This window comes from Macaca mulatta, chromosome X, assembly GCF_049350105.2.
Source record: "Macaca mulatta isolate MMU2019108-1 chromosome X, T2T-MMU8v2.0, whole genome shotgun sequence".
Taxonomy (NCBI): Eukaryota; Metazoa; Chordata; class Mammalia; order Primates; family Cercopithecidae; genus Macaca; species Macaca mulatta.
In genome coordinates, this window is record NC_133426.1 from 95666872 (window position 1) to 95680316 (window position 13445).

Sequence of the window (13445 nt, forward strand, 5' to 3'; positions counted from 1 at the left end):
TCCAGGCAACAGAGCAAGACTCCACCTCCAAAAAAAAAAAAAAAAGAGTCCTTTGCCATCTCATATAAACATTAATATTAATTTTTCAAAAACCACAAAATATCTTCCTGAAATTTTATTTCACATTGTTGTCAAAGCTATACATCAATTTGGGAAAAATTCACATCGTAACAATGTTGAGTTTTCTAATCCATAAATATGAACTATCTCTTCATTTATTTATATCTGTGATTTTTTCATTAGAGTTTTGTAGTTTTCTGTGTACAAGTACTATACATATTTTATTAAATATGCTCCTAGGTGATTTTGCATTGTTTTTAAGTTATAAAGCAAAGTATATTTTTTACATATAATTCCAAGTGTTCATTTCTGTTAAAAAATTCCATTTTTTTGTTTTGTTTTTCAAATTTTATTTTAGATTCAGGTGGTACATAAAAGGTTTGTTACCTTGGTATATTACGTAATGCTGAGAAGTTTACAGTATGAAAGGTTCCATCACCCAGGCACTGAGAAGAGTACCCAACAGTTTTTCAACCATTGTCCCTTGCAGTAGTCCCCAGTGTCTATTGTTGCCATCTTAATGCTCGTGAGTACCCAATGTTTAGCCCCACTTAAATGTGTGAAAACATGTGGTATTTGATTTTCTGTCCTTGTGCTAATTCGCTTATGATAATGGCCTCCAGATGCATCCATGTCCATCATTTTTATGGCTTCATTGTATTTCATGGTGTATATGTGCCACATTTTCTTTATCCGATCCACTCTTAGAGGACACCTGTGTTGATCGCATGTCTTTGCTATTGTGAATAATGCTGTGATAAACATACACTTGCATGTGTCTTTTTGATAGAATTATTTGTTTTCTTTTGGATATATATCCAGTAATGGGATTTCTGGGTCAAATTATAGCAAGTTCCTTGGCAAATCTCCAAACTACTCTCAAAAGAGTCTGAACGAGTATACATTCCCACAAATGGTGTATGTGATGGTTAATATTAGGTATCAATTTGACTGGATTGAAGAATTCCTGCCTAGCTGGTAAGGTATTGCTTCTGGGTGTGTCTGTGGGGATGTTGCCAGAGGAGATTGACATATGAATAAGTGGACTGGGAGAGGAAGACCTACCTAAAACATGGTGGTCACTATCAATAGGCTGCCAGAAGGACTATAAAGAAGTGGGCAGAAGAAAGTGGAATATAAACTGGCTTTCTGAGTCTTCTGGCTTTCATCTTTCTCCTTTGCTGGATGCTTACTTCTGTTTCTCCTGCCCTCGGACATCAGACTTCAGGTTCTTCAGCCTTTTGACTCTTGGACTTACACCAGTGGTTTGCCGGGGTCTCTTGGGCCTTCAACAACAAACTAAAGGCTTCACTGTCAGTTTCCCTGCTTTTGAGGCTTTTGGTCTTGGACTGAGCCACCACTGGATTCTTCTGCAGATTGCAGATGGCCTTTCTGGAACTTCACCTTGTGATCATACAAACCAATTCTCCCTAATAAACTCCCTTTCATATATACATATATCCTATTAGTTCTGTTCCTCTAGAGAACCCTGACTAATACAGCGTACAAGCATTCCCTTTCCTCAGCAGCCTCACCAACATCTGTTGTTTTTTGACTTTTTAATAACAGACATTCTGACTGGTATTAAAAAGTACCTTATTGTGGCTATGATTTGTATTTCTCTGATGATTAGTGATGTTGAGCATTTATTCATATGTGTGTTGGCCACTTGTATGTCTTCTTTTGAGAAGTTTCTCTTATGTCTTTTGTCCATTTTTTAATGGGTTTATTTATTCTTTGCCTATTCAGTTGTTTAAATAACTTATAAAGTTTGGATATTAGACCTTTGTCAGATGTATAGTTTGTAAATATTTTCTCCCATTCTGTAGGTTGTCTCTTTACTCTGTTTATAGTTTCTTTTGCTGTGTATAAGCTCTTTAATTAGGTGCCACTTGTCCATTTTTTGGTTTTGTTGCATTTGCTTTTGAGGACTTAGTTATAAATTCTTTCCCAAAGTTTATATCCAGAATGGTGTTTCCTAGGTTTTGTTTTAGGATTCTCATACTTTGAGGTATTACATTTAAATTTTTCATGCATCTTGAGTTTATTTTTGTATATGGTGAAATGTAGGAGTCCAGTTTAATTCTTTTGCATATGCTTTGCTAGCTATCCCAGCAATATTTATTGAATAGGGAGTCCTTTCCTCATTGATTATTTTTATTGACTGTTGAAGATTAAATAAATGTAGGTGTGCAGTTTTATTTGTGGGTTACATATTATCTTCCATTCTTATAGGTGTCTGTGGTATTTTGGTTACTGTAGACTTATAGCATAGTTTGAAGTTGGGTAATGTGATGCCTCTGGCTTTGACGTTTTTCTACATGAATGCTTTGGCTATCTGGGCTGTTTTTTGTTTCTCTGTGAATCTTAGAATAGTTTTTACCGATTCTGTGAAAAAAAATTACATTGGTAGTTTGATAGGAATAGTGTTGAATCTGTAGTTGCTCTGGACAGTATGGACATTTTAATGTCATTAATTCTTCCAATCCAGGAACACAGAAGACTTTTCCTTTTGTTTATGTCACCTACGACTTCTTTAGCAATGTTTTATTGTGTGTGTGTGTGTGTGTGTGTGTGTGTGTGTGTGTGTGTGTAGATTTTTTAACCTTATTGGTTAGATGTATTCCTAGGCATCAAATTTTGTATATTAACAGTATATTTTGTGACAATGTGACAATTGCTTATAGCTTCTTGGGAGTTACTGTCAATTATTTGTGATTAGCAGACTGACTTTATTTTTAAAAAAATATTGTTAATTTATTTCTTTGTTCTTCCTCTTGGCTAGCCTTGCTAGAGGTTAAAAGATTGTATTATCTTTTCAAAAACCAGATTTGTTTTTGCCTTTTTCTACATATTATTTTTGCTTTTAATTTTATTGATTTATAGACTTTAAGTCATTTATTATTTTACTTTCTTTAGGCTATCACTGTCATTTTACTATTTAGTTTTATAAGATGAACTTTGATTACTGATTTCAGACGATTGTTATTTTCTAATTTCTGCATTTAATTCTATACATTTTCCACTCTTCACTGCTTTTGATGCCTTCCACAAATTTTTATAAGTTGTATTTTTCTGTTGTTTTACCTAACAATATTTTTTTTTAATTTGCCTTGTGTGTTTTTCTTTGACACATTTGTTATTTAAAAGTTTAGTACTTAATCTTGAAATATTTTAAAAGTTTTCAGCTTTTGTCCTATTGATTTAAACGTTAATTCCATTGTGGTCTAAGGACATATATTATATGATTTCTACTATTTTTAATTTATTAAGGTAACATGATATTAGAAAAAAGTAGCCAAAAAGGAAACACAAAAATTCCATCCCACTCAAAAAGCAGAGAACAAGCTAGCACAAATAATCAGAATCAACTTTCTCAGAACTCCCAAATGTAATAAAAACTTACAGAAACCAGGGGAGTGCCTATTGAAGAAAATAATAACAGCTGAGTCTTGGTAAAAGAGCTTTGTGGCATTTTTATTTACTTTGGTACCATTCTCTACTACTCACTTTGGTGATGACCTTGAAGACAATAGGCCGCATTCCTGGAAGAAATGTTTGGTACTGGTTTTCTAGTAGTAGAGGGAAACGTACTACCTCATTCTCAAAAAATTAGTATTGTTTGTTTTTATCTAGCCAACTTGAAACTTTCTCAGAGCTGGAGATACTACTTGGGTTGAAATTGGTCAAAAACTGTTCAAGGTGAGACTTGAAGCAGAGCAAGATGGCAGAATAGAAGGGTCCACTGATTGCCTCTCTTGCAAGGACACCAATTTAACAAATATATACGCAAAAGAAACCTTCATAAGAGACAAAAATCAAGTGAGCACACGCAGTACCTGTTTTTAACGTTGTATCACTGAAAGAGGCAGTGAAAGGGTATGTAGGAATGGTTAGGTCTTAGGATGTGCACATGTTAAGCTTTAGTAGATAATACAAAGTAGTTTAACAAAATGACTATAGCAGTTAATTCTTCCATTAGTGCTTTGTGAAAATTCCAATTGTTTCACTTACTCTCCAATACTTCATTTTCTTTGCCTTTTTTTAGCCTTCTTTTTTATATAATCGAGATATTAGTCATTTGCAATATGTGTGTTGCAAATATCTTCCCTCATTTTGTGTTTTGCATTTTTATTTCCCTAAGGTATATTTAAGTAAAACAAAGCACATTCAAATGTAGCTACATTTATTTAGTTTCAAATAAGATACAGTATATGGTGAAAGGCCCAAATTCCTATTGCAACAATTGGATAAATCAAATGAGGTACAAATGTCATATTTTAAAAGGCATTGAAGCAATGGTTATGATAAACAAAAAACTCGGAGAGGAAAAGTAATTATTCTGAAGTGAGCTGATAATTGACTCCCACATCTCCCATCCTCCATCCTCCCTCAGACAGGCATTTGCTATTTCCCATTGCAAGCTGTAGATCAGGCTTGGTCTTGGATTTTTTTTTTTTATAATTTTACAGTAAGACAAACTCTTACTCACTTAAACACGGAACTGTGTCTAAGGGTTAAATATCAGTATAAAAATATTTACTGTTTTTAGCCTTTGTCCAAATAAATATGAAAATGCAATGTACTAATATACCTTGACTATAATAGCAAAATACTTTATGTGAGCAAGTAATAGTGTGCCATGGTAGTGTAAGTAGGCTTTTAATAAGTTACTCTATAATACGATTATGGGAATTAGGTTACATTGATACATTTACACAATAAACTACATTTCACAGTAGTTTGAATTTGAAATCTGCAAATCTGCAACCACTATCCTCAAGATGGTCTTAGGTTCATTGTGCCTTTCTTATTATATGAAAATGTTTAACAGCACTTCAATCTCTGAAAATTACAGTGTACAATTGAAATTTAAATAAATGATCCATAAAGGTACACTAAACCATAGGTTTCTACAGACACAAAATTACGGCAGAAGGTTCTATACATAAGACAGGATCTCCTATATTCGAATTGACTTTTACTTCTATTTAACAATAAAAATAAAATCATAGCTTTAAGTCTAATTAGAATTATAAAATTTTTGCTTTCTAATTGCATTTGGAATTTATTAAGCAGTTTCCTAATAGGGAGATTTTAAATGAACAAAATCATAAACTTCAAAGGTATAATGAATTTCATAAATATAAATGCAAAATGAAAATGAAGCACCATTATAGGTTTTTTTTAAAATAGGAAAACTCTTTTTAATAGAATAACTTTGTCATTCTAAATAATAACTTTTAATATAACTTGAGTTATATTAAATTATATATTATATATTATATTAAGTTATATTATAATAACTTGTGAGTCATTTGTATAAGTGCCGTGTATAAACAAAAACACATATGTCATTAAAAAGCAGTCTAACAATGGTACTACTGTAAACAATAATTTTAGGAACTGAAAAACTTGTCATGACAATCAACAGTTTCAACTTCTGGGTTAATTTTGATTTAATGCCATAAAATTAGCAGAGAGTTTATAGCCCTTTTGTTATTTTTGAATAGTTACTAGTAGTTAGCAGCAAATACCTTCTTTTTTCCCACCTGCCTCACAAATTGAATATTTCACAGAGGTGAACACTATCATGAAGATTATACAAAAGGTTATGGAGGATTGCAATTGAGTGGAACTCTTTTGAGAGCGATCAAGAGATGACATGAAAAAGTTGCATGTCGGTTCTTACTCGCAGCAGTTGCCATAAAAGATGGCATGAAAACTCTCCAGAGAAAACAAAACCTTTTCATCCAGCTCAATAGCTTGAAAAATGTCAGGGAGTTTTCTATCTATTTCCATTCAAGCAATTTAACATAGCGTGTTTTAAGCATGAAAGACTAAAACAAAAGGGTGAAAGTGATGTTTTCTTTGCATCTGTGTTAAAATTCAATGGATTTTAAGAATCATAAAACTGCTTTATTTTCAGACACCATTTATTCCTTCCCCGCCATGGGCGGGTACTGCTATGGAGCAGTGTGTACTGCTGGAAAGTTTTTGATTGACAATTAGAATCAGGATTTTTTTTTTTTTTTTTTTTTAGATAAGAGTCTTGCTTGCCGCCCAGACCAGAGTGCAGTGGCGCAATCTTGGCTCACTGCAAGCTCCGCCTCATAGGTTCACACCATTCTCCTGCCTCAGCCTCCCTAGTAGCTGGGACTACCACCACGCCTGGCTAATTTTTTGTATTTTTTAGTAGAGACCGGGTTTCACCGTGTTAGCCAGGATGGTCTCAATCTCCTGACCTCGTGATCCGCCCGCCTAGGCCTCCCAAAGTACTGGGATTACAGGTGTGAGCCACCGCGCCCGGCCAGAATCTGGTGACTTTTTAACTTCTTCAAAAGTTAAAGCAAAGCATGTATTAAATTTTGCTTGCAAAAAGCTCAATCCCAGAGATATCTTTAAAAAATCCACAGACATTCTTATTTAATAATTCATAATAAGCCAGTTTTTTACTTTTTCCATGAATTACATTTTTAAATTTAATTTATATTTAAAATTTAAATTTTAAATTGACATTGAAATTTACATTTAAAAATTTTAAGTACATGAGCACTTGGCCAAGTTTTATAAACTTGTTTTTAAATAATCATAATCAGTTATTTTCTTTATCACTTCTCTTTTTGTATCACTCATTTTCCCTAAAGTTTCAAGTAATATTTAGTTTTCTTACCTCATCTGTAAAGAAGAACTAAAAAGGAAAAAAAAAAAAAAAAAAAAAAGCTGATTTGTTGGAAATGAAGTACTACCAAGATATCAGTTATATGCTGCTATCTCATAAGAAAAGATATGCTTCGGGAGGCAGAGACGGGCGGATCACAACGTCAGGAGATCGAGACCATCTTGGCTAACACGGTGAAACCCCGTCTCTACTAAAAAATACAAAAAACTAGCCAGGCGAGGTGGCGGGCACCTGTAGTCCCAGCTACTTGGGAGGCTGAGGCAGGAGAATGGTGTAAACCCCAGAGGCGGAGCTTGCAGTGAGCTGAGCTCCTGCCACTGCACTCCAGCCTGGGTGACAGAGCGAGACTCCGTCTCAAAAAAAAAAAAAAAAAAAAAAGAAAAGAAAAGAAAAGAAAAGATATGTTTCATTTAACAAAGTTGCAATAGAAAATATTCATTCCCAGGTGCTTCTGGTCAGCCATGCACGTGGACAAAATGGGTTCTACTAGCAAGAGGCAGCCATCTGACAAAATGCAGGTGTTTGATGCTGGAAGTCAGGCTGTGGAAACAGAACAGATAGTTTCTGCTACAATAGACTTTTGAAATTGGAATAACTACTAAAGTGTCCATAGATTCACCAAGTGGGAGTCATCAGGAATGTAGCCTGAAATAGTTTCCCCATTGGTAAAAGGGACAGGGAAACTACTTTTCAGGCTTGTTGTGAGGATTTAATGAAATGGCACGTCAGAAGTTCCTGGAACAAGGCAACCAATAAAATTTAGATTTCCAACCCTTTTAAGTTCTAACATTAAACATTCTTCTTTTCACTTATCAAGCAGATACTAATATTTTATTTTTGCAGCTCAGATAATGAATGCTAGCGTTATGGTTATGGTAAAGATATAATTCAAGAATTTTCAGAATAATCCCAACATTTTGTAGCTAAATAAAACAGATGTGAAGAATTCTTTTTCCAATGGTGATCAAATAATATAAAGAAAAATAAGTGAATTAATATATAAAAATTAAATCTAAATTAAAATTAGTGTTTTACGCTAAAACATGAATTCTATAGAATATAATAATTATTATATTCCAGGTCTCCTGGAACTGTACACTATTTAAGAGCAATGATGATATTTTGGAAGTGCTTAGGAAATTAATGTCAGTTCTCTTAGGGTACGGCATCCTATTCCATTGTTTAGAAGAATACTAGAATTAAATAGAGGCATCATTATGTCACATCAAATACAGTGTCAACATAAGTGAAATCCCCCTTTTCATCCATACCTCTAATGGTGTAAGAGGATTCTGATGAAGATAGAAACTAATGCAATACAACTAGTGGCACATACCACATAATTTGTTAGGTGTGCTAGGCATGGTAAACCTAACCAATTTGAGCTACAATGTCCGGAGAGACAGTTTCCAAAGATTAAAAAGAAACTGTAACATTATTAGAAATTACTAGCTGGAAAGAGATGTTTTTCAAGCTTTCGATCTGTATATTTTTAGAGCCACTTAACCTTCTCTTACATGTCTGATCTGCATTTTAAATTCAAGATGTTAAAACTAAATTTTTTTATACTCCAACACTCCATCTCAATGAAAGATACCAGTCTACATCTATCTAGTAAAACCAGAAACCTGGAAGCCATTCTTAAGTTCTCCTTCTCCATCATCATCTTTCTCAACCAATCACTTACCAATTTCTTTTAAACATATCTCCTGAATACCATGAAGAACCTTTAACTTTTCTATATTTCCAGAAACGTCATCCTATCAGCCACTAACAAACCTCAACTGGGCTATTGGAATGACCTCACAACTAGTCTTTTTGTTTGTGTTGCTCCCTATAATTCATCCTCTAAAGCTTAGTTTGACACTGTATTCTCAGCACCTAGTGTCTGGCACATAGTAGTTTATCAATTGACATTTATTGATATTTGTTAAAATAATAAAATAAGAAAACAAAAAAGAAAAAAATGAAATTTTGACAAATTAAAAGGCAAATGTGATTATTACTACATCTACTAAAAACTCCTCCATGACTTTTGATTATTCTCATGATTAAATCTAAATTCTATAACAAGTTCTATAGGCTTCTTAATAATCTTTGCATCATTTATATGTTCAATCTCTTCACTTGTCACTGTCCCCACCAATACCCTCTGTATTCTGTATTCTTCACATTTAACATCTTTCAGTTCGCCAACCATGGCATTTTCTCTCTTGTCTCTAAAACCCCACAGGCTCCAATTGTATTTCTTCATGACTGTCCACTCTTCATCACTCTTCAACAGGTTTACCTGTTTCTTTGGGTCTTTATTTCTAAGGATTCCTGTGTCATGTAAAACTTATATCAAATATATTTATAGCTTTTTCTCATGTTAGTTTGCCCTTTAGTAAAGGAGCCTCAGTCACAAACCTAACATGAGAAGAAATGATATATTTCTTTCCTGCAACATCCACGTCAGAATATCCTACCTGGGCTACCTTGCTGGTCTTGTTCCCAGTTGTGTTAAGCCAGAGGAAGACAGAAGCAAGAGATAAGATAATGAGAAAAAAGAGGCCATGAGGGTTTTTTTAAATGTTTTCTGACATCAATTCTGACACCAAATATATGATTTTATTCTGACAACAAATATAGGTATTTTTTCGACACCATTTCTGCAATTCTCCAATACCAATCTAGTGTTTGAAAATTCAATTCAATTCTATCACTAACTTCTGTTAGTGGCAGTACCCTGTGGGGCAGTAACCCCATAGGTTAAGCACAGAGAGAAAGGAGCTCCTAAAACCAGAAACAAAGACCAAATATATTTTTTATTATACCACAGTATTTTTTTACCTGCTCCATTGTTGCCTCCATATTACATTTTTTAACAGGAGATGCTATCCTTTAAATTGCTCATTGCTTTACAGTTGTTCACTACAATCTGACTCCTGTTGGGCTTTGATATTACTATACTATACTCTCCTTTTTCCCCTTCGGCTTTAAGGAAAATAGTGTCGTCCTGCTGTTGCTTAACTTAGTAACTCAACATTCCTAGTTGGTTCTATCTTGCCAACAATTGATGCGGGGTGGGAGGAGATAGTATTTCCACTCCCTTCCCTCTTCTTTACCAGTTGTCAAGTGAAACATAAGCTGAATTCCGTAGTTCCTCAGAATGCAGTGAGGGAGTCCCATCCTACATTTGGTTAGATTTAAGAAAATCTCTTTCCACTATACCATTTTACAAGAGGAATAACCTGTTTTGAGTTCACTTGTATATTCCTGACTGCCTTGCAATTTGTTTCTCATTAAACTCATATGTGCCTTTCTTTGCGCTCACGCATTGAGATTTGGCCTTTTCCACTTTTGAACTGAGCCCAGAGACCAGAACATTTTAAATTATCAATTAAAAAGTGATGAGGAATCACTAGCCAAATCACCTTGTTTGTAATGACTCCTTGTCAGGTTACTGTTACTGTCCTCTTTACTATGAAAACTGTAGTATATAATAGCAGTACATTTGTCCAACTGTCACGGTAATGTGCAAAAAGATTATGGCCCTCTAGACTACTTTTTTTAAATAAAGAGATTAAAAGCTTTACCTCATCATTTAATTTAAAATTAGGTTAAAGTTCTTTTTAATTTATGGGAAGGGGTCATTGAAAAGGAGTTCAAATAACCATTTTTAAAAATATGTTTGATAAGGGCTACATAATGAAGAGTAGTTGCAAATAAATTATTATACAAGAGTAATTGAGCTCACTGTTTCCCTGAAATTGACAGACCACATGCATAGTAATTTTCTCTGTTTAGAGAAACTGTATAATTACACTTGACAAGTAAAGGGAAGAATGGGATTAACTTTTTGCAAGATGATTCTATTAAAGCAGTGCTGTGGGATTTGAAATTTAAACATAGAGCTATTCATTGAAATTCTAAAATAGTTGACATGAGGGAAAAATGTATTGAAAGAGATTTGGAATTTCTAATTATACCTGCCCCGATCTCTGGCCAAAGCACAGCCTTATGGGTCAAAATGGTCTAGAGTTTGTCCCTTGTTATTTGTTACCAGTGAAAGAATGGTTTAGAATAGGCTTAATGGAGGAGTCAGTTAAAGAGTTTTTCTTCTACTAACTCTTGACGCAATGAACCCACCTTATCAGTCACCTTGTAAATGTCCATAAACCTTGAAAAAGGATCTGATAGTTTGACTCTGTTGACATCTTAGACTCTTTTGGCTGCATTCTTCTGTTTCTCATTTCTTTTCTTTTTCTCTTCCTCCTTTCTTCCTTCCTTCCTTCTATTCATTGTTTCTTCTTAGCTTATTTACCCTAGTAATACAAAAATACATGGTTTTTTCTTATGTAATGGGGTATTACATAACTATATATAGCTATATCTAATGCATATATGTGTGTGTGTGTATATATATATATATAGAGAGAGAGAGAGAGCGCGCAAAACTTCATTTGCAATTCTCTTTTAGTTGTTTTCCTATTGTGATGATAGGTTACATTATACTTTCCACAGCACTCCTGCTGCTGCATGTGATTATTTCTGCTTCCTCAAAATGATGGAGACAAAATGTAAGTGAAATTACAAGCTTCTGAAAGTTGCACAGACATTGACACAGGCATAACTGCTTCAGAAGGAATATAGCAGGGAAAATTGTCAATTACTGGACATTTTTTGCAAAGGCTTTTTTTTTTTTTTTTTTTTTTTTCCCAAAGCCATCACAGAGCTCCTATGTTGTCAGAGCAATATCACTTCTTTTTTATCTCATGGCATCACCTAGGGTTGGTTTGTTTGTTTTAACAGCTTTATTGAGTTATAATTGATTTCCAAAAACTTCATATATTTAATTTATATAAATAGATGAGTTTGAACATATACATACACCCATTAAACCATCACAACAATTAAGATAATAAAAGTCTTCATCACCTCCCCAAGTTTCCTCATGTTTCTTGTTTGTGTGTACATATGTGTGTGCACGTGCACACGTGTGGGAAGAACATAACATGAAAACTACCCTCTTAAGAACTGTTTTAAGTGTAAAATACAGTATTGTTTACTGTAGGCACTATGTTTTGGAGCAGATCTATAGAACTTATTTACCTTGCATAGCAAACATTATTGCCATTAAATAAGGACTCCCTATCTTTCTTCTCCCCAGCCTCTGGCAACCACCATTCTACTCTCTGCTTCTATAAGTTTATTTTAGATTGCAAATATAAGTGAAAAAAGAACCATGCAGTATTTATCCCTCTGTAGATGACTTGTTTTACTTAGTATGATGCCCTCCAGGGTCACCATGTTGCCACATATGGCAGAATTTCTTTTTTAATGCTGAAATGTACATATATATTATGTTTTATTTTTCCAGTCATCTGATGATAGACATTTAGGTTGTTTCTATACATCAGTTATTGTAAATAATGCTGCAATTAACCTGGAAGTGCAGATATAACCTTAAGATACTGATTTCAGTACTTTTGGATATGTATCCAGAACTAGGATTGCTGTATCATATGGTTGTTTCATTATATTTGCTTTTTATGAAATTTCAAACTACTATTCATATCAGAAACAACATTTTATATTCCCACCAACAGTGTGCAAGTGTTCCCACTTCTCTACAACCTCAACAACACTTGATATATTTTGGTATTTTTTTGATAATAGTCATCCTAAGAGGTATGAGACGGTATCTGGTTGTGATTTTGATTTGCATTTCTCTGATAATTAGTGACATTGCTACAGATAGTTAGGCATGAGTGGGGCAGGAGAGGGCTCTCCCCCTCTCCTGTCAGGTGGTGGTCTGGAAATTATTGCATTGCCTCTTTAATTTGGTAGTGCCAGAGGAAGGTCATTTCCTGATGGTCCAAACCTGTTAATATCAAAATGTTAATTGAATGCAGGCCCAAGGGAGAAGCAACTTCCTGGGCAAGAGCATTAAGAGACAAAAATGGTGAAGTATGATCTTCTGGGGGCACATTCCACCAGAAAGGGGAAGAAGACCTCAGATGGACAGGCTCATAATTCCCTTAACACACTGCGCACGCTCAATTCCAAAGAGTAAGGAAAGTACTGGGCATGTGGGAAGCCCACCCTAACGGAAGAATCATGTGAAAAAGGGGAACTTATAGAATTCCTAGGATCACAGTTGAACAGGGCACTTGACTTTCTCTTTTCCCTCCACATGCCCACTTGGGTCTCTTCCAAGTGCATCTTCCTTTCTTTCCTGTTCTAAGGCCCTTTTAAATAAACTTCCACTTCTGCTCTGGAACTTGACTCAGTCTTTTTTTCTGCTTTATGCTCCTCAGTTGAATTCTTTCTTCTGAAGAGGCAAGAACTGAAGTGGCTCCGAATCTGCTGTTTTCTCTACATTTTTCTTCCCAATGTTTTCTGTAAAACCATAGCTTTATAGTTTCTAGTTTTTTGTTTAGATTTTTAATTCATTTGAGTGCACTTTTGTATATGGTATAATAAAAAGTATTCAATTGCATTCTTCTGCATGTAAATATGATTTTATCAACAGAATTTGTTGAATACAGTGACTTTTTCCTGATTAGGTAACCTTGGCACCCTTGTGAAATGTCAGGAAACTGTATTTACATGAGTTTATTTCTTGGCTGCCTATTCTCTTCCATTGGACTATATGTCTATTTTTATGCCAGTACCACACAGTACCACACAATACCACACAGTACCACACAATGCCACA